The 14,976-nt window shown below is 44.3% G+C and overlaps 49 non-coding genes across 49 annotated transcripts; all 49 read left to right on the top strand.

The window, feature by feature from the left end:
- Positions 1 to 247: 247 nt before the first annotated feature.
- Positions 248 to 329, top strand: TRNAL-UAG (transfer RNA leucine (anticodon UAG)). The gene has a single exon. It is a non-coding gene; the product is annotated as a tRNA-Leu (tRNA).
- A 222-nt stretch (positions 330 to 551) lies between these two features.
- Positions 552 to 633, top strand: TRNAL-UAG (transfer RNA leucine (anticodon UAG)). Its single transcript has one exon. It is a non-coding gene; the product is annotated as a tRNA-Leu (tRNA).
- Positions 634 to 703: 70 nt separating this feature from the next.
- TRNAL-UAG (transfer RNA leucine (anticodon UAG)) lies at positions 704 to 785 on the top strand. Its single transcript has one exon. It is a non-coding gene; the product is annotated as a tRNA-Leu (tRNA).
- Positions 786 to 1,159: 374 nt separating this feature from the next.
- Positions 1,160 to 1,241, top strand: TRNAL-UAG (transfer RNA leucine (anticodon UAG)). Its single transcript has one exon. It is a non-coding gene; the product is annotated as a tRNA-Leu (tRNA).
- Positions 1,242 to 1,615: 374 nt separating this feature from the next.
- On the top strand, positions 1,616 to 1,697 carry TRNAL-UAG (transfer RNA leucine (anticodon UAG)). Its single transcript has one exon. It is a non-coding gene; the product is annotated as a tRNA-Leu (tRNA).
- Positions 1,698 to 1,767: 70 nt separating this feature from the next.
- Positions 1,768 to 1,848, top strand: TRNAL-UAG (transfer RNA leucine (anticodon UAG)). Its single transcript has one exon. It is a non-coding gene; the product is annotated as a tRNA-Leu (tRNA).
- A 70-nt stretch (positions 1,849 to 1,918) lies between these two features.
- On the top strand, positions 1,919 to 2,000 carry TRNAL-UAG (transfer RNA leucine (anticodon UAG)). The gene has a single exon. It is a non-coding gene; the product is annotated as a tRNA-Leu (tRNA).
- A 70-nt stretch (positions 2,001 to 2,070) lies between these two features.
- Positions 2,071 to 2,152, top strand: TRNAL-UAA (transfer RNA leucine (anticodon UAA)). Its single transcript has one exon. It is a non-coding gene; the product is annotated as a tRNA-Leu (tRNA).
- A 70-nt stretch (positions 2,153 to 2,222) lies between these two features.
- TRNAL-UAG (transfer RNA leucine (anticodon UAG)) lies at positions 2,223 to 2,304 on the top strand. Its single transcript has one exon. It is a non-coding gene; the product is annotated as a tRNA-Leu (tRNA).
- Positions 2,305 to 2,374: 70 nt separating this feature from the next.
- On the top strand, positions 2,375 to 2,456 carry TRNAL-UAG (transfer RNA leucine (anticodon UAG)). Its single transcript has one exon. It is a non-coding gene; the product is annotated as a tRNA-Leu (tRNA).
- Positions 2,457 to 2,677: 221 nt separating this feature from the next.
- Positions 2,678 to 2,759, top strand: TRNAQ-UUG (transfer RNA glutamine (anticodon UUG)). Its single transcript has one exon. It is a non-coding gene; the product is annotated as a tRNA-Gln (tRNA).
- A 69-nt stretch (positions 2,760 to 2,828) lies between these two features.
- On the top strand, positions 2,829 to 2,910 carry TRNAL-UAG (transfer RNA leucine (anticodon UAG)). Its single transcript has one exon. It is a non-coding gene; the product is annotated as a tRNA-Leu (tRNA).
- Positions 2,911 to 3,133: 223 nt separating this feature from the next.
- Positions 3,134 to 3,215, top strand: TRNAL-UAG (transfer RNA leucine (anticodon UAG)). Its single transcript has one exon. It is a non-coding gene; the product is annotated as a tRNA-Leu (tRNA).
- A 222-nt stretch (positions 3,216 to 3,437) lies between these two features.
- TRNAL-UAG (transfer RNA leucine (anticodon UAG)) lies at positions 3,438 to 3,519 on the top strand. Its single transcript has one exon. It is a non-coding gene; the product is annotated as a tRNA-Leu (tRNA).
- Positions 3,520 to 4,196: 677 nt separating this feature from the next.
- On the top strand, positions 4,197 to 4,278 carry TRNAL-UAG (transfer RNA leucine (anticodon UAG)). Its single transcript has one exon. It is a non-coding gene; the product is annotated as a tRNA-Leu (tRNA).
- Positions 4,279 to 4,348: 70 nt separating this feature from the next.
- TRNAL-UAG (transfer RNA leucine (anticodon UAG)) lies at positions 4,349 to 4,430 on the top strand. The gene has a single exon. It is a non-coding gene; the product is annotated as a tRNA-Leu (tRNA).
- Positions 4,431 to 4,803: 373 nt separating this feature from the next.
- Positions 4,804 to 4,885, top strand: TRNAL-UAG (transfer RNA leucine (anticodon UAG)). The gene has a single exon. It is a non-coding gene; the product is annotated as a tRNA-Leu (tRNA).
- Positions 4,886 to 4,954: 69 nt separating this feature from the next.
- TRNAL-UAG (transfer RNA leucine (anticodon UAG)) lies at positions 4,955 to 5,036 on the top strand. Its single transcript has one exon. It is a non-coding gene; the product is annotated as a tRNA-Leu (tRNA).
- A 375-nt stretch (positions 5,037 to 5,411) lies between these two features.
- Positions 5,412 to 5,492, top strand: TRNAQ-UUG (transfer RNA glutamine (anticodon UUG)). The gene has a single exon. It is a non-coding gene; the product is annotated as a tRNA-Gln (tRNA).
- Positions 5,493 to 5,561: 69 nt separating this feature from the next.
- On the top strand, positions 5,562 to 5,643 carry TRNAL-UAG (transfer RNA leucine (anticodon UAG)). The gene has a single exon. It is a non-coding gene; the product is annotated as a tRNA-Leu (tRNA).
- Positions 5,644 to 5,713: 70 nt separating this feature from the next.
- Positions 5,714 to 5,794, top strand: TRNAL-UAG (transfer RNA leucine (anticodon UAG)). The gene has a single exon. It is a non-coding gene; the product is annotated as a tRNA-Leu (tRNA).
- A 223-nt stretch (positions 5,795 to 6,017) lies between these two features.
- TRNAL-UAG (transfer RNA leucine (anticodon UAG)) lies at positions 6,018 to 6,099 on the top strand. The gene has a single exon. It is a non-coding gene; the product is annotated as a tRNA-Leu (tRNA).
- Positions 6,100 to 6,778: 679 nt separating this feature from the next.
- TRNAL-UAG (transfer RNA leucine (anticodon UAG)) lies at positions 6,779 to 6,859 on the top strand. Its single transcript has one exon. It is a non-coding gene; the product is annotated as a tRNA-Leu (tRNA).
- Positions 6,860 to 6,929: 70 nt separating this feature from the next.
- TRNAL-UAG (transfer RNA leucine (anticodon UAG)) lies at positions 6,930 to 7,011 on the top strand. The gene has a single exon. It is a non-coding gene; the product is annotated as a tRNA-Leu (tRNA).
- A 222-nt stretch (positions 7,012 to 7,233) lies between these two features.
- TRNAL-UAG (transfer RNA leucine (anticodon UAG)) lies at positions 7,234 to 7,315 on the top strand. Its single transcript has one exon. It is a non-coding gene; the product is annotated as a tRNA-Leu (tRNA).
- Positions 7,316 to 7,385: 70 nt separating this feature from the next.
- On the top strand, positions 7,386 to 7,467 carry TRNAL-UAG (transfer RNA leucine (anticodon UAG)). Its single transcript has one exon. It is a non-coding gene; the product is annotated as a tRNA-Leu (tRNA).
- A 221-nt stretch (positions 7,468 to 7,688) lies between these two features.
- TRNAL-UAG (transfer RNA leucine (anticodon UAG)) lies at positions 7,689 to 7,770 on the top strand. Its single transcript has one exon. It is a non-coding gene; the product is annotated as a tRNA-Leu (tRNA).
- A 222-nt stretch (positions 7,771 to 7,992) lies between these two features.
- Positions 7,993 to 8,074, top strand: TRNAL-UAG (transfer RNA leucine (anticodon UAG)). The gene has a single exon. It is a non-coding gene; the product is annotated as a tRNA-Leu (tRNA).
- A 679-nt stretch (positions 8,075 to 8,753) lies between these two features.
- Positions 8,754 to 8,834, top strand: TRNAL-UAG (transfer RNA leucine (anticodon UAG)). Its single transcript has one exon. It is a non-coding gene; the product is annotated as a tRNA-Leu (tRNA).
- Positions 8,835 to 8,904: 70 nt separating this feature from the next.
- TRNAL-UAG (transfer RNA leucine (anticodon UAG)) lies at positions 8,905 to 8,986 on the top strand. Its single transcript has one exon. It is a non-coding gene; the product is annotated as a tRNA-Leu (tRNA).
- A 222-nt stretch (positions 8,987 to 9,208) lies between these two features.
- Positions 9,209 to 9,290, top strand: TRNAL-UAG (transfer RNA leucine (anticodon UAG)). Its single transcript has one exon. It is a non-coding gene; the product is annotated as a tRNA-Leu (tRNA).
- Positions 9,291 to 9,360: 70 nt separating this feature from the next.
- Positions 9,361 to 9,442, top strand: TRNAL-UAG (transfer RNA leucine (anticodon UAG)). The gene has a single exon. It is a non-coding gene; the product is annotated as a tRNA-Leu (tRNA).
- A 221-nt stretch (positions 9,443 to 9,663) lies between these two features.
- TRNAL-UAG (transfer RNA leucine (anticodon UAG)) lies at positions 9,664 to 9,745 on the top strand. Its single transcript has one exon. It is a non-coding gene; the product is annotated as a tRNA-Leu (tRNA).
- Positions 9,746 to 10,117: 372 nt separating this feature from the next.
- On the top strand, positions 10,118 to 10,199 carry TRNAL-UAG (transfer RNA leucine (anticodon UAG)). The gene has a single exon. It is a non-coding gene; the product is annotated as a tRNA-Leu (tRNA).
- Positions 10,200 to 10,422: 223 nt separating this feature from the next.
- On the top strand, positions 10,423 to 10,503 carry TRNAQ-UUG (transfer RNA glutamine (anticodon UUG)). The gene has a single exon. It is a non-coding gene; the product is annotated as a tRNA-Gln (tRNA).
- A 221-nt stretch (positions 10,504 to 10,724) lies between these two features.
- On the top strand, positions 10,725 to 10,805 carry TRNAL-UAG (transfer RNA leucine (anticodon UAG)). The gene has a single exon. It is a non-coding gene; the product is annotated as a tRNA-Leu (tRNA).
- A 223-nt stretch (positions 10,806 to 11,028) lies between these two features.
- TRNAL-UAG (transfer RNA leucine (anticodon UAG)) lies at positions 11,029 to 11,110 on the top strand. The gene has a single exon. It is a non-coding gene; the product is annotated as a tRNA-Leu (tRNA).
- Positions 11,111 to 11,332: 222 nt separating this feature from the next.
- Positions 11,333 to 11,414, top strand: TRNAL-UAG (transfer RNA leucine (anticodon UAG)). The gene has a single exon. It is a non-coding gene; the product is annotated as a tRNA-Leu (tRNA).
- Positions 11,415 to 11,636: 222 nt separating this feature from the next.
- Positions 11,637 to 11,718, top strand: TRNAL-UAG (transfer RNA leucine (anticodon UAG)). Its single transcript has one exon. It is a non-coding gene; the product is annotated as a tRNA-Leu (tRNA).
- Positions 11,719 to 11,788: 70 nt separating this feature from the next.
- On the top strand, positions 11,789 to 11,870 carry TRNAL-UAG (transfer RNA leucine (anticodon UAG)). The gene has a single exon. It is a non-coding gene; the product is annotated as a tRNA-Leu (tRNA).
- A 70-nt stretch (positions 11,871 to 11,940) lies between these two features.
- TRNAL-UAG (transfer RNA leucine (anticodon UAG)) lies at positions 11,941 to 12,022 on the top strand. The gene has a single exon. It is a non-coding gene; the product is annotated as a tRNA-Leu (tRNA).
- Positions 12,023 to 12,092: 70 nt separating this feature from the next.
- Positions 12,093 to 12,174, top strand: TRNAL-UAG (transfer RNA leucine (anticodon UAG)). The gene has a single exon. It is a non-coding gene; the product is annotated as a tRNA-Leu (tRNA).
- A 223-nt stretch (positions 12,175 to 12,397) lies between these two features.
- Positions 12,398 to 12,479, top strand: TRNAL-UAG (transfer RNA leucine (anticodon UAG)). Its single transcript has one exon. It is a non-coding gene; the product is annotated as a tRNA-Leu (tRNA).
- A 375-nt stretch (positions 12,480 to 12,854) lies between these two features.
- Positions 12,855 to 12,936, top strand: TRNAL-UAG (transfer RNA leucine (anticodon UAG)). Its single transcript has one exon. It is a non-coding gene; the product is annotated as a tRNA-Leu (tRNA).
- A 70-nt stretch (positions 12,937 to 13,006) lies between these two features.
- On the top strand, positions 13,007 to 13,088 carry TRNAL-UAG (transfer RNA leucine (anticodon UAG)). The gene has a single exon. It is a non-coding gene; the product is annotated as a tRNA-Leu (tRNA).
- A 374-nt stretch (positions 13,089 to 13,462) lies between these two features.
- TRNAL-UAG (transfer RNA leucine (anticodon UAG)) lies at positions 13,463 to 13,544 on the top strand. The gene has a single exon. It is a non-coding gene; the product is annotated as a tRNA-Leu (tRNA).
- A 70-nt stretch (positions 13,545 to 13,614) lies between these two features.
- TRNAL-UAG (transfer RNA leucine (anticodon UAG)) lies at positions 13,615 to 13,696 on the top strand. The gene has a single exon. It is a non-coding gene; the product is annotated as a tRNA-Leu (tRNA).
- Positions 13,697 to 14,678: 982 nt separating this feature from the next.
- TRNAL-UAG (transfer RNA leucine (anticodon UAG)) lies at positions 14,679 to 14,760 on the top strand. The gene has a single exon. It is a non-coding gene; the product is annotated as a tRNA-Leu (tRNA).
- Positions 14,761 to 14,830: 70 nt separating this feature from the next.
- TRNAL-UAG (transfer RNA leucine (anticodon UAG)) lies at positions 14,831 to 14,912 on the top strand. Its single transcript has one exon. It is a non-coding gene; the product is annotated as a tRNA-Leu (tRNA).
- The last annotated feature ends 64 nt before the right edge of the window (positions 14,913 to 14,976 follow it).

The raw sequence follows: 14,976 nt of genomic DNA, 5'->3' as shown, positions 1-14,976 counted from the left end.
GTGGCTTCGAATCCCACCTCTATCAGCCTATTTTGTTTTCTAGGATTAATAGTATGAAGCTTTTGCTTATAAGTCTGAGAAGACTTTTGATTCCCAGTTAGAGTGGCCGAGTGGTCTGAGGCGCTGATTTTTGGCACCAGTCTGTTCGGGGCGTGGGATCGAATCCCACCTCTATCAGCTTGTTTTGTTTACTTCGATTAATAATATGAACCATTTGCTTATTAGTATGAGGTGACTTTTTATTCTAGATAGAGTGGCCGAGCGGTCTAAGGCGCTGGTTTTAGGCACCAGTCTCTTCGGGGGCGTGGGTTCGAATCCCACCTCTATCAGTCCATTTTGTTTTCTAACATTAATAATATGAATCTTTTGCTTATTAGTCTGAGGTGACGTTTGTTTCTAGGTAGAGTGGCCGAGTGGTCTAAGGCGCTGGTTTTAGTCACCAGTCTCTTCAGGGGCGTGGATTCGAATCCCACATCTATCAGCCTATTTTGTTTTCTAAGATTAATAATATGAAGCTCTTTCTTATTAGTCTGAGGTGACCTTTGTTTCCAGGTAGAGTGGCCGGGTGGTCTAAGGCGCTGGTTTTAGGCACCAGTCTCTTCGGGGGCGTGGGTTCGAATCCCACCTATATCAGCTTGTTTTGTTTTCTTCGATTAATAATATGAACCATTTGCTTATTAGTATGAGGTGACATTTGTTTCCAGGTAGAGTGGCCGAGCGGTCTAAGGCGCTGGTTTTAGGCACCAGTCTCTTCGGGGGCGTGGATTCGAATCCCACCTCTATCAGCCTATTTTGTTTTCTAAGATTAAAAATATGAAGCCTGAGCTTAATAGACTTAGTTTGCTATTGCTTTTAGGTAGAGTTGCCGAGTGGTCTAAGATGCTGGTTTAAGGCACCATTCTCTTCGGGGGCGTGGCTTCGAATCCCACCTCTATCAGCCTATTTTGTTTTCTAGGATTAATAGTATGAAGCTTTTGCTTATAAGTCTGAGAAGACTTTTGATTCCCAGTTAGAGTGGCCGAGTGGTCTGAGGCGCTGATTTTTGGCACCAGTCTGTTCGGGGCGTGGGATCGAATCCCACCTCTATCAGCTTGTTTTGTTTACTTCGATTAATAATATGAACCATTTGCTTATTAGTATGAGGTGACTTTTTATTCTAGATAGAGTGGCCGAGCGGTCTAAGGCGCTGGTTTTAGGCACCAGTCTCTTCGGGGGCGTGGGTTCGAATCCCACCTCTATCAGTCCATTTTGTTTTCTAACATTAATAATATGAATCTTTTGCTTATTAGTCTGAGGTGACGTTTGTTTCTAGGTAGAGTGGCCGAGTGGTCTAAGGCGCTGGTTTTAGTCACCAGTCTCTTCAGGGGCGTGGATTCGAATCCCACATCTATCAGCCTATTTTGTTTTCTAAGATTAATAATATGAAGCTCTTTCTTATTAGTCTGAGGTGACCTTTGTTTCCAGGTAGACTGGCCGGGTGGTCTAAGGCGCTGGTTTTAGGCACCAGTCTCTTCGGGGGCGTGGGTTCGAATCCCACCTATATCAGCTTGTTTTGTTTTCTTCGATTAATAATATGAACCATTTGCTTATTAGTATGAGGTGACATTTGTTTCCAGGTAGAGTGGCCGAGCGGTCTAAGGCGCTGGTTTTAGGCACCAGTCTCTTCGGGGGCGTGGGTTCGAATCCCACCTTTATCAGCCTATTTTCTTTTCTAAGATTAATAATATGAAGCTTTTGCTTAATAGACTGAGTATGCTATTGCTGTCAGGTAGAGTGGCCGAGTGGTCTGAGGCGCTGGTTTTAGGCACCAGACTCTCCGGGGGGTGGGTTCGAATCCCACCTTTATCAGCCTATTTTGTTTTCTAGGATTAATAATATGAAGCTCTTTCTTATTAGTCTGAGGTGACTTTTGTTTCCAGGTAGAGTGGCCGAGCGGTCTAAGGCGCTGGTTTTAGGCACCAGTCTTTTCGGGGGCGTGGGTTCAAATCCCACGTCTATCAGCCTATTTTGTTTTCTAGGATTAATGATATGAAGCTTTTTCTTATTAGTCTGTGGTGTCTATTGTTTCCAGGTAGAGTGGCCGAGTGGTCTAAGGCGCTGGTTTTAAGCACCAGTCTCTTCGGGGGCGTGGGTTCGAATCCCACCTCTATCAGCTTGTTTTGTTTTCTTCGATTAATAATATGAATCTTTTGCTTATTAGAATGAGGTGACTGTTGTTTCCAGGTAGAGTGGCCGAGCGGTCTAAGGCGCTGGTTTTAGGCACCAGTCTCTTCGGGGGCGTGGGTTCGAATCCCACCTCTATCAGCCTATTTTGTTTTCTGAGACTAATAATATGAAGCTTTTGCTTAATAGACTGAGTTTGCTATTGCTCTCAGGTAGAGTGGCTGAGTGGTCTGAGGCGCTGGTTTTAGGCACCAGACTCTTCGGGGGCGTGGGTTAGAATCCCACCTTTATCAGTTTATTTTGTTTTCTAGGATTAATAATATGAAGCTTTTGCTTATAAGTCTGAGAAGACTTTTGATTCCCAGTTAGAGTGGCCAAATGGTTTAAGGAGCTGATATTTGGCACCAGTCTGTTCGGTTCGTGGGATCGAATCCCACCTCTATCTGCTTGTTTTGTTTACTTCGATTAATAATATGACCCATTTGCTTATTAGTATGAGGTGAAGTTTGTTCAAGGTAGAGTGGCCGAGCGGGCAAAGGCGCTGGTTTTTGGCACCAGTCTCTTCGGGAGCGTGGGTTCGAATCCCACCTCTATCAGCCATTTTGTTTTCTAAGATTAATAATATGAAGCTTTTGCTTAATAGACTGAGTTTGCTAGTGCTTTCCGGTAGAGTGGCTGAGTGGGCTGAGGCGCTGGTTTTAGGCACCAGTCTCTTCGGGGGCGTGGGTTCAAATCCCACCTCTATCAGCCTATTTTGTTTTCTAGGATTAATAATATGAAGCTTTTTCTTATTAGTCTGTGGTGTTTATCAATTCCAGGTATTGTGGCCGAGTGGTCTAAGACGCTGGTTTAAGGCAACACTGTCTTCGGGGGGCGTTGGTTCGAATCTCACCTCTATCAGTCCATTTTGTTTTCCATCATTAATAAAATGAATCTTTTGCTTATTAGTCTGAGGTGACGTTTGTTTCTAGGTAGAGTGGCCGAGTGGTCTAAGGCGCTGGTTTTAGGCACCAGTCTCTTCGGGGGCGTGGATTCGAAACCCACCTCTATCAGCCAATTTTGTTTTCTAAGATTAAAAATATGAAGCCTTTGCTCAATAGACTTAGTTAGCTATTTCTTTCAGGTAGAGTGGCCGAGTGGTCTTAGACGCTGTTTTACGGCACTTTGTCTTCGGAGGGCGTGGGGTCGAATCCCACCTATATCAGTCCATTTTGTTTTCTAACATTAATAAAATGAATCTTTTGCTTATTAGTATGAGGTGACTGTTGTTTCCAGGTAGAGTGGCCGAGCGGTCTAAGGCGCTGGTTTTAGGCACCAGTCTCTTCGGGGGCGTGGGTTCGAAACCCACCTCTATCAGCCTATTTTGTTTTCTAATACTAATAATATGAAGCTTTTGATTAATAGACTGAGTTTGCTATTGCTCTCAGGTAGAGTGGCTGAGTGGTCTGAGGCGCTGGTTTTAGGCACCAGACTCTTCGGGGGCGTGGGTCCGAATCCCACCTCTATCAGCCAATTTTGTTTTCTAGGAATAATAATATGAAGCTCTTTCTTATTAGTCTGAGGTGACCTTTGTTTCCAGGTAGAGTGGCCGAATGGTTTAAGGAGCTGATTTTTGGCACCAGTCTGTTCGGTTCGCGGGATCGAATCCCACCTCTATCTGCTTGTTTTGTTTACTTCGATTAATAATATGACCCATTTGTTTATTAGTATGATATGAATTTTGTTCAAGGTAGAGTGGCCGAGCGGTCTAAGGCGCTGGTTTAAGGCAACATTGTCTTCGGGGGGCGTTGGTTCGAATCCCACCTCTACCAGTCCATTTTATTTTCTAGCATTAATAATATGAATCTTTTGCTTATTAGTCTGAGGTGACGTTTGTTTCTGGGTAGATGAGCCGAGTGGTCTAAGGCGCTGGTTTTAGGCACCAGTCTCTTCGGGGGCGTGGATTCGAAACCCAGCTCTATCAGCCTATTTTGTTTTCTAAGATTAAAAATATGAAGCTTTTGATTTATAGACTGAGTTTGCAATTGCTGTGAGGTAGAGTGGCCGTGTGGTCTAAGGCGCTGGTTTTAGGCACCAGTCTCTTCGGGGGCGTGGGTTCGAATCCCACCTCTATCAGCTTGTTTTGTTTTCTTCGATTAATAATATGAACCATTTGCTTACTGGTATGAGGTGACTTTTCTTTCCAGGTAGAGTGGCCGAGCGGTCTAAGGCACTGGTTTTAGGCACCAGTCTCTTCGGGGGCGTGGGTTCGAATCCCACCTCTATCAGCTTGTTTTATTTTCTTCGATTAATAATATGAACCATTTGCTTACTAGTATGAGGTGACTTTTCTTTCCAGGTAGAGTGGCCGAGTGGTCTGAGGCGCTGGATTTAGGCACCAGTCTCTTTGGGGGCGTGGGTTCGAATCTCACCTCTATCAGCCAATTTTGTTTTCTAGGATTAATAATATAAAGCTCTTTCTTATTAGTCTGAGGTGACCTTTGTTTCCAAGTAGAGTGGCCGAGTGGTCTAATTCGCTGGTTTTAGGCACCAGTCTCTTCGGGGGCGAGGGTTCGAATCCCACCTCTATCATCTTGTTTTGTTTACTTCGATTAATAATATGAACCATTTGCTTATTAATATGAGGTGACTTTTTTTCCAGGTAGAGTGGCCGAGGGGTCTAAGGCGCTGGTTTTAGGCACCAGTCTCTTCGGGGGCGTGGGTTCGAATCCCACCTCTATCAGCCATTTTGTTTTCTAAGATTAATAATATGAAGCTTTTGCTTAATAGACTGAGTTTGCTATTGCTATCAGGTAGAGTGGCCGAGTGGTCTGAGGCGCTGGTTTTAGGCACCAGACTCTTCGGGGGCGTGGGTTCGAATCCCACGTCTATCAGCCAATTTGGTTTTCTAGGATTAATAATATGAAGCTCTTTCTTATTAGTCTGAGGTGACCTTTGTTTCCAAGTAGAGTGGCCGAGTGGTCTAATTCGCTGGTTTTAGGCACCAGTCTCTTCGGGGGCGAGGGTTCGAATCCCACCTCTATCAGCCTATTTTGTTTTCTAAGAATAAAAATATGAAGCCTTTGCTTAATAGACTTAGTTTGCTATTGCTCTCAGGTAGAGTGGCCGAGTGGTCTAAGACGCTGTTTTAAGGCACCTTTGCCTTCGGAGGGCGTGGGGTCGAATCCCACCTCTATCAGTCCATTTTGTTTTCTAACATTAATAATATGAATCTTTTGCTTATTAGTCTGAGGTGACGTTTGTTTCTAGGTAGAGTGGCCGAGTGGTTTAAGGCGCTGATTTTTGGCACCAGTCTGTTCGGGGCGTGGGATCGAATCCCACCTCTATCAGTTTGTTTTGTTTACTTCGATTAATAATATGACCTATTTGCTTATTAGTATAAGGTGAATTTTGTTCAAGGTAGAGTGGCCGAGCGGTCTAAGGCGCTGGTTTTAGGCACCAGTCTCTTCGGGGGCGAGGGTTCGAATCCCACCTCTATCAGCCTATTTTGTTTTCTAGGATTAATAATATGAAGCTCTTTCTTATTAGTCTGAGGTGACCTTTGTTTCCAGGTAGAGTGGCCGAGTGGTCTAAGGCGCTGGTTTTAGGCACCAGTCTTTCGGGGGCGTGGGTTCGAATCCCACCTCTATCAGCCTATTTTGTTTTCTAAGACTAATAATATGAAGCTTTTACTTAATAGACTGAGTTTGGTATTGCTCTCAGGTAGAGTGGCCGAGTGGTCTAAGACGCTGTTTTAAGGCACCTTTGTCTTTGGAGGGCGTGGGGTCGAATCCCAACTCTATCAGTCCATTTTGTTTTCTAACATTAATAATATGAATCTTTTGCTTATTAGTCTGAGGTGACGTTTGTTTCTGGGTAGAGTGGCCGAGTGGTCTAAGGCGCTGGTTTTAGGCACCAGTCTCTTCGGGGGCGTGGATTTGAATCCCACCTCCATCAGCGTATGTTGTTTTCTAAGATTAATAATATGAAGCTTTTGCTTATAAGTCTGAGATGACTTCTAATTCCCAGTTAGAGTGGCCGAATGGTTTAAGGCGGTGACTTTTGGCACCAGTCTGTTCGGAGCGTGGGATCGAATCCAACCCCTATCAGCTTGTTTTGTATTCTTCGAATAATAATACGAACCATTTGCTTATTAGTCTGAGGTGACGTTTGTTTTCAGGTTGAGTGGCCCAGTGTTCTAAGGCGCTGGTTTTAGGCACCAGTCTCTTCGGGGGCGTGGGATCGAATCCCACCTTTGTCAGCCTATTTTCTTTTCTAAGATTAATAATATGAAGCTTTTGCTTAATAGACTGAGTTTGCTAATGCTCTCATTTAGAGTGGACGAGTGGTCTGAGGCGCTGGTTTTAGGCACCAGTCACTTCGGGGGCGTGGGTTCAAATCCCACCTGTATCAGCCTATTTTTTTTTCTAGGATTAATAATATGAAGCTTTTTCTTATTAGTCTGTGGTGTCTATTGTTTCCAGGTAGCGTGGCCGAGTGGTCTAAGACGCTGGTTTAAGGCACCATTTTCTTCGGGGGGCGTTGGTTCGAATCCCACCTCTATCAGCCTATTTTGTTTTCTAAGATTAATAATATGAATCTTTTTCTTATTAGTCTGAGGTGACCTTTGTTTCCAGGTAGAGTGGCCGAGTGGTCCAAGGCGCTGGTTTTAGGCACCAGTCTGTTCGGGGCGTGGGATCGAATCCCACCTCTATCAGCTTGTTTTGTTTACTTCGATTAATAAAATGAACCATTTGCTTATTAGTCTAAGGTGACGTTTGTTTCTAGGTAGAGTGGCCGAGTGGTCTGAGGCGCTGGTTTTAGGCACCAGACTCTTCGGGGGCGTGGCTTCGAATCCCACCTCTATCAGCCTATTTTGTTTTCTAGGATTAATAGTATGAAGCTTTTGCTTATAAGTCTGAGAAGACTTTTGATTCCCAGTTAGAGTGGCCGAGTGGTCTAAGGCGCTGATTTTTGGCACCAGTCTGTTCGGGGCGTGGGATCGATTCCCACCTCTATCAGCTTGTTTTGTTTACTTCGATTAATAATATGAACCATTTGCTTATTAGTATGAGGTGCCTTTTTTTTCTAGATAGAGTGGCCGAGCGGTCTAAGGCGCTGGTTTTAGGCACCAGTCTCTTCGGGGGCGTTGGTTCGAATCCCACCTCTATCAGTCCATTTTGTTTTCTAACATTAATAATATGAATCTCTTTATTATTAGTCTGAGGTGACGTTTGTTTCTAGGTAGAGTGGCCGAGTGGTCTAAGGCGCTGGTTTTAGGCACCAGTCTCTTCAGGGGCGTGGATTCGAATCCCACATCTATCAGCCTATTTTGTTTTCTAAGATTAATAATATGAAGCTCTTTCTTATTAGTCTGAGGTGACCTTTGTTTCCAAGTAGAGTGGCCGAGTGGTCTAATTCGCTGGTTTTAGGCACCAGTCTCTTCGGGGGCGAGGGTTCGAATCCCACCTCTATCATCTTGTTTTGTTTACTTCGATTAATAATATGAACCATTTGCTTATTAATATGAGGTGACTTTTTTTCCAGGTAGAGTGGCCGAGGGTTCTAAGGCGCTGGTTTTAGGCACCAGTCTCTTCGGGGGCGTGGGTTCGAATCCCACCTCCATCAGCCATTTTGTTTTCTAAGATTAATAATATGAAGCTTTTGCTTAATAGACTGAGTTTGCTATTGCTATCAGGTAGAGTGGCCGAGTGGTCTAAGACGCTGTTTTAAGGCACCTTTGTCTTTGGAGGGCGTGGGGTCGAATCCCAACTCTATCAGTCCATTTTGTTTTCTAACATTAATAATATGAATCTTTTGCTTATTAGTCTGAGGTGACGTTTGTTTCTGGGTAGAGTGGCCGAGTGGTCTAAGGCGCTGGTTTTAGGCACCAGTCTCTTCGGGGGCGTGGATTTGAATCCCACCTCCATCAGCGTATGTTGTTTTCTAAGATTAATAATATGAAGCTTTTGCTTATAAGTCTGAGATGACTTCTAATTCCCAGTTAGAGTGGCCGAATGGTTTAAGGCGGTGACTTTTGGCACCAGTCTGTTCGGAGCGTGGGATCGAATCCAACCCCTATCAGCTTGTTTTGTATTCTTCGAATAATAATACGAACCATTTGCTTATTAGTCTGAGGTGACGTTTGTTTTCAGGTTGAGTGGCCCAGTGTTCTAAGGCGCTGGTTTTAGGCACCAGTCTCTTCGGGGGCGTGGGATCGAATCCCACCTTTGTCAGCCTATTTTCTTTTCTAAGATTAATAATATGAAGCTTTTGCTTAATAGACTGAGTTTGCTAATGCTCTCATTTAGAGTGGACGAGTGGTCTGAGGCGCTGGTTTTAGGCACCAGTCACTTCGGGGGCGTGGGTTCAAATCCCACCTGTATCAGCCTATTTTTTTTTCTAGGATTAATAATATGAAGCTTTTTCTTATTAGTCTGTGGTGTCTATTGTTTCCAGGTAGCGTGGCCGAGTGGTCTAAGACGCTGGTTTAAGGCACCATTTTCTTCGGGGGGCGTTGGTTCGAATCCCACCTCTATCAGCCTATTTTGTTTTCTAAGATTAATAATATGAATCTTTTTCTTATTAGTCTGAGGTGACCTTTGTTTCCAGGTAGAGTGGCCGAGTGGTCCAAGGCGCTGGTTTTAGGCACCAGTCTGTTCGGGGCGTGGGATCGAATCCCACCTCTATCAGCTTGTTTTGTTTACTTCGATTAATAATATGAACCATTTGCTTATTAGTCTAAGGTGACGTTTGTTTCTAGGTAGAGTGGCCGAGTGGTCTGAGGCGCTGGTTTTAGGCACCAGACTCTTCGGGGGCGTGGCTTCGAATCCCACCTCTATCAGCCTATTTTGTTTTCTAGGATTAATAGTATGAAGCTTTTGCTTATAAGTCTGAGAAGACTTTTGATTCCCAGTTAGAGTGGCCGAGTGGTCTAAGGCGCTGATTTTTGGCACCAGTCTGTTCGGGGCGTGGGATCGATTCCCACCTCTATCAGCTTGTTTTGTTTACTTCGATTAATAATATGAACCATTTGCTTATTAGTATGAGGTGCCTTTTTTTTCTAGATAGAGTGGCCGAGCGGTCTAAGGCGCTGGTTTTAGGCACCAGTCTCTTCGGGGGCGTTGGTTCGAATCCCACCTCTATCAGTCCATTTTGTTTTCTAACATTAATAATATGAATCTTTTTATTATTAGTCTGAGGTGACGTTTGTTTCTAGGTAGAGTGGCCGAGTGGTCTAAGGCGCTGGTTTTAGGCACCAGTCTCTTCAGGGGCGTGGATTCGAATCCCACATCTATCAGCCTATTTTGTTTTCTAAGATTAATAATATGAAGCTCTTTCTTATTAGTCTGAGGTGACCTTTGTTTCCAAGTAGAGTGGCCGAGTGGTCTAATTCGCTGGTTTTAGGCACCAGTCTCTTCGGGGGCGAGGGTTCGAATCCCACCTCTATCATCTTGTTTTGTTTACTTCGATTAATAATATGAACCATTTGCTTATTAATATGAGGTGACTTTTTTTCCAGGTAGAGTGGCCGAGGGTTCTAAGGCGCTGGTTTTAGGCACCAGTCTCTTCGGGGGCGTGGGTTCGAATCCCACCTCCATCAGCCATTTTGTTTTCTAAGATTAATAATATGAAGCTTTTGCTTAATAGACTGAGTTTGCTATTGCTATCAGGTAGAGTGGCCGAGTGGTCTGAGGCGCTGGTTTTAGGCACCAGACTCTTCGGGGGCGTGGTTTGAATCCCACCTCTATCAGCCAATTTTGTTTTCTAGGATTAATAATATGAAGCTCTTTCTTATTAGTCTGAGGTGACCTTTGTTTCCAAGTAGAGTGGCCGAGTGGTATAATTCGCTGGTTTTAGGCACCAGTCTCTTCGGGGGCGAGGGTTCGAATCCCACCTCTATCAGCTTGTTTTGTTTTCTTCGATTAATAATATGAACCATTTGCTTATTAGTATGAGGTGACTGTTGTTTCCAGGTAGAGTGGCCGAGCGGTCTAAGGCGCTGGTTTTAGGCACCAGTCTCTTCGGGGGCGTGGGTTCGAATCCCACCTCTATCAGCCTATTTTGTTTTCTAAGAATAAAAATATGAAGCCTTTGCTTAATAGACTTAGTTTGCTATTGCTCTCAGGTAGAGTGGCCGAGTGGTCTAAGACGCTGTTTTAAGGCACCTTTGCCTTCGGAGGGCGTGGGGTCGAATCCCACCTCTATCAGTCCATTTTGTTTTCTAACATTAATAATATGAATCTTTTGCTTATTAGTCTGAGGTGACGTTTGTTTCTAGGTAGAGTGGCCGAGTGGTTTAAGGCGCTGATTTTTGGCACCAGTCTGTTCGGGGCGTGGGATCGAATCCCACCTCTATCAGCTTGTTTTGTTTACTTCGATTAATAATATGACCTATTTGCTTATTAGTATAAGGTGAATTTTGTTCAAGGTAGATTGGCCGAGCGGTCTAAGGCGCTGGTTTTAGGCACCAGTCTCTTCGGGGGCGAGGGTTCGAATCCCACCTCTATCAGCCTATTTTGTTTTCTAGGATTAATAATATGAAGCTCTTTCTTATTAGTCTGAGGTGACCTTTGTTTCCAGGTAGAGTGGCCGAGTGGTCTAAGGCGCTGGTTTTAGGCACCAGTCTTTCGGGGGCGTGGGTTCGAATCCCACCTCTATCAGCCTATTTTGTTTTCTAAGACTAATAATATGAAGCTTTTGCTTAATAGACTGAGTTTGGTATTGCTCTCAGGTAGAGTGGCCGAGTGGTCTAAGACGCTGTTTTAAGGCACCTTTGTCTTTGGAGGGCGTGGGGTCGAATCCCAACTCTATCAGTCCATTTTGTTTTCTAACATTAATAATATGAATCTTTTGCTTATTAGTCTGAGGTGACGTTTGTTTCTAGGTAGAGTGGCCGAGTGGTCTAAGGCGCTGGTTTTAGGCACCAGTCTCTTCGGGGGCGTGGATTCGAATCCCACCTCCATCAGCGTATGTTGTTTTCTAAGATTAATAATATGAAGCTTTTGCTTATAAGTCTGAGATGACTTCTAATTCCCAGTTAGAGTGGCCGAATGGTTTAAGGCGGTGACTTTTGGCACCAGTCTGTTCGGAGCGTGGGATCGAATCCAACCCCTATCAGCTTGTTTTGTATTCTTCGAATAATAATACGAACCATTTGCTTATTAGTCTGAGGTGACGTTTGTTTTCAGGTTGAGTGGCCGAGTGGTCTAAGGCGCTGGTTTTAGGCACCAGTCTCTTCGGGGGCGTGGGATCGAATCCCACCTTTGTCAGCCTATTTTCTTTTCTAAGATTAATAATATGAAGCTTTTGCTTAATAGACTGAGTTTGCTAATGCTCTCATTTAGAGTGGACGAGTGGTCTGAGGCGCTGGTTTTAGGCACCAGTCACTTCGGGGGCGTGGGATCGAATCCCACCTCTATCAGCTTGTTTTGTTTACTTCGATTAATAATATGAACCATTTGCTTATTAGTATGAGGTGCCTTTTTTTTCTAGATAGAGTGGCCGAGCGGTCTAAGGCGCTGGTTTTAGGCACCAGTCTCTTCGGGGGCGTTGGTTCGAATCCCACCTCTATCAGTCCATTTTGTTTTCTAACATTAATAATATGAATCTTTTTATTATTAGTCTGAGGTGACGTTTGTTTCTAGGTAGAGTGGCCGAGTGGTCTAAGGCGCTGGTTTTAGGCACCAGTCTCTTCAGGGGCGTGGATTCGAATCCCACATCTATCAGCCTATTTTGTTTTCTAAGATTAATAATATGAAGCTCTTTCTTATTAGTCTGAGGTGACCCATGTTTCCAGGTAGAGTGGCCGAGTGGTCTAAGGCGCTGGTTTTAGGCACCAGTCTCTTCGGGGGCGTGGGTTCGAATCCCACCTCTATCAGCTTGTTTTGTTTTCTTCGATTAATAATATGAACCATTTGCTTATTAGTATGAGGTGACATTTGTTTCCAGGTAGAGTGGCCGAGCGGTCTAAGGCGCTGGTTTTAGGCACCAGTCTCTTCGGGGGCGTGGATTTGAATCCCACCTCTATCAGCCTATTTTGTTTTCTAAGATTAAAAATATGAAGCCTTTGCTTAATAGACTTAGTTTGCTATTGCTTTTAGGTAGAGTGGCCGAGTGGTCTAAGATGCTGGTTTAAGGCACCATTCTCTTCGGGGGCGTGGCTTCGAATCCCACCTCTATCAGCCTATTTTGTTTTCTAGGATTAATAGTATGAAGCTTTTGCTTATAAGTCTGAGAAGACTTTTGATTCCCAGTTAGAGTGGCCGAGCGGTCTAAGGCGCTGGTTTTAGGCACCAGTCTCTTCGGGGGCGTGGGTTCGAATCCCACCTCTATCAGTCCATTTTGTTTTCTAACATTAATAATATGAATCTTTTGCTTATTAGTCTGAGGTGACGTTTGTTTCTAGGTAGAGTGGCCGAGTGGTCTAAGGCGCTGGTTTTAGTCACCAGTCTCTTCAGGGGCGTGGATTCGAATCCCACGTCTATCAGCCTATTTTGTTTTCTAGGATTAATGATATGAAGCTTTTTCTTATTAGTCTGTGGTGTCTATTGTATCCAGGTAGAGTGGCCGAGTGGTCTAAGGCGCTGGTTTTAGGCACCTTTGTCTTCGGAGGGCGTGGGGTCGAATCCCACCTATATCAGTCCATTTTGTTTTCTAACATTAATAAAATGAATCTTTTGCTTATTAGTATGAGGTGACTGTTGTTTCCAGGTAGAGTGGCCGAGCGGTCTAAGGCGCTGGTTTTAGGCACCAGTCTCTTCGGGGGCGTGGGTTCGAATCCCACCTCTATCAGCCTATTTTGTTTTCTGAGACTAATAATATGAAGCTTTTGCTTAATAGACTGAGTTTGCTATTGCTCTCAGGTAGAGTGGCTGAGTGGTCTGAGGCGCTGGTTTTAGGCACCAGACTCTTCGGGGGCGTGGGTTCGAATCCCACCTTTATCAGTTTATTTTGTTTTCTAGGATTAATAATATGAAGCTTTTTCTTATTAGTCTGTGGTGTTTATCAATTCCAGGTATTGTGGCCGAGTGGTCTAAGACGCTGGTTTAAGGCAACACTGTCTTCGGGGGCGTTGGTTCGAATCCCACCTCAGTCAGTCCATTTTGTTTTCTAGCATTAATAATATGAATCTTTTGCTTATTAGTCTGAGGTGACGTTTGTTTCTGGGTAGATGAGCCGAGTGGTCTAAGGCGCTGGTTTTAGGCACCAGTCTCTTCGGGGGCGTGGATTCGAAACCCAGCTCTATCAGCTTGTTTTGTTTTCTTCGATTAATAATATGAACCATTTGCTTACTAGTATGAGGTGACTTTTCTTTCCAGGTAGAGTGGCCGAGTGGTCTGAGGCGCTGGTTTTAGGCACCAGTCTCTTTGGGGGCGTGGGTTCGAATCCCACCTCTATCAGCTTGTTTTGTTTTCTTCGATTAATAATATGAACCATTTGCTTACTAGTATGAGGTGACTTTTCTTTCCAGGTAGAGTGGCCGAGTGGCCTGAGGCGCTGGTTTTAGGCACCAGTCTCTTTGGGGGCGTGGGTTCGAATCCCACCTCTATCAGCCAATTTTGTTTTCTAGGATTAATAATATGAAGCTCTTTCTTATTAGTCTGAGGTGACCTTTGTTTCCAGGTAGAGTGGCCGAATGGTTTAAGGAGCTGATTTTTGGCACCAGTCTGTTCGGTTCGCGGGATCGAATCCCACCTCTATCTGCTTGTTTTGTTTACTTCGATTAATAATATGACCCATTTGTTTATTAGTATGATATGAATTTTGTTCAAGGTAGAGTGGCCTAGCGGTCTAAGGCGCTGGTTTAAGGCAACATTGTCTTCGGGGGGCGTTGGTTCGAATCCCACCTCTATCAGTCCATTTTGTTTTTTAGCATTAATAATATGAAGCTTTTGCTTAATAGACTGAGTTTGCTATAGCTTTCAGGTAGAGTGGCTGTTTGGTCAGAGGCGCTATTTTTAGGCACCAGTCTCTTCGGGGGCGAGGGTTCAAATCCCACCTCTATTAGCCTATTTTGTTTTCTAGGATTAATAATATGAAGCTTTTTCTTATTAGTCTGTGGTGTTTATTAATTCCAGGTATTGTGGCCGAGTGGTCGAAGACGCTGGTTTAAGGCAACATTGTCTCCGGGGGGCGTTGGTTCGAATCCCACCTCTATCAGTCCATTTTATTTTCTAGCATTAATAATATGAATCTTTTGCTTATTAGTCTGAGGTGACGTTTGTTTCTGGGTAGATGAGCCGAGTGGTCTAAGGCGCTGGTTTTAGGCACCAGTCTCTTCGGGGGCGTGGATTCGAAACCCAGCTCTATCAGCCTATTTTGTTTTCTAAGATGAAAAATATGAAGCTTTTGATTTATAGACTGAGTTTGCTATTGCTGTGAGGTAGCGTGGCCGTGTGGTCTAAGGCGCTGGTTTTAGGCACCAGTCGCTTCGTGGGCGTGGGTTCGAATCCCACCTCTATCAGCTTGTTTTATTTTCTTCGATTAATAATATGAACCATTTGCTTACTAGTATGAGGTGACTTTTCTTTCCAGGTAGAGTGGCCGAGTGGTCTGAGGCGCTGGTTTTAGGCACCAGTCTCTTTGGGGGCGTGGGTTCGAATCCCACCTCTATCAGCCAATTTTGTTTTCTAGGATTAATAATATGAAGCTCTTTCTTATTAGTCTGAGGTGACCTTTGTTTCCAAGTAGAGTGGCCGAGTGGTCTAAGGCGCTGGTTTTAGGCACCAGTCTCTTCGGGGGCGTGGGTTCGAATCCCACCTCTATCAGCCAATTTTGTTTTCTAAGACTAATAATATGAAGCTTTTACTTAATAGACTGAGTTTGCTATTG

The sequence above is a fragment of the Phalangium opilio genome, unplaced genomic scaffold (assembly GCF_054372755.1).
Source record: "Phalangium opilio isolate 3A_F unplaced genomic scaffold, DU_Popi_V2 ptg000073l_1, whole genome shotgun sequence".
Classification (NCBI taxonomy): Eukaryota; Metazoa; Arthropoda; class Arachnida; order Opiliones; family Phalangiidae; genus Phalangium; species Phalangium opilio.
The sequence above is the reverse complement of the archived record's forward strand: the minus strand, read 5'-3'. Positions and strand labels throughout refer to the sequence as shown.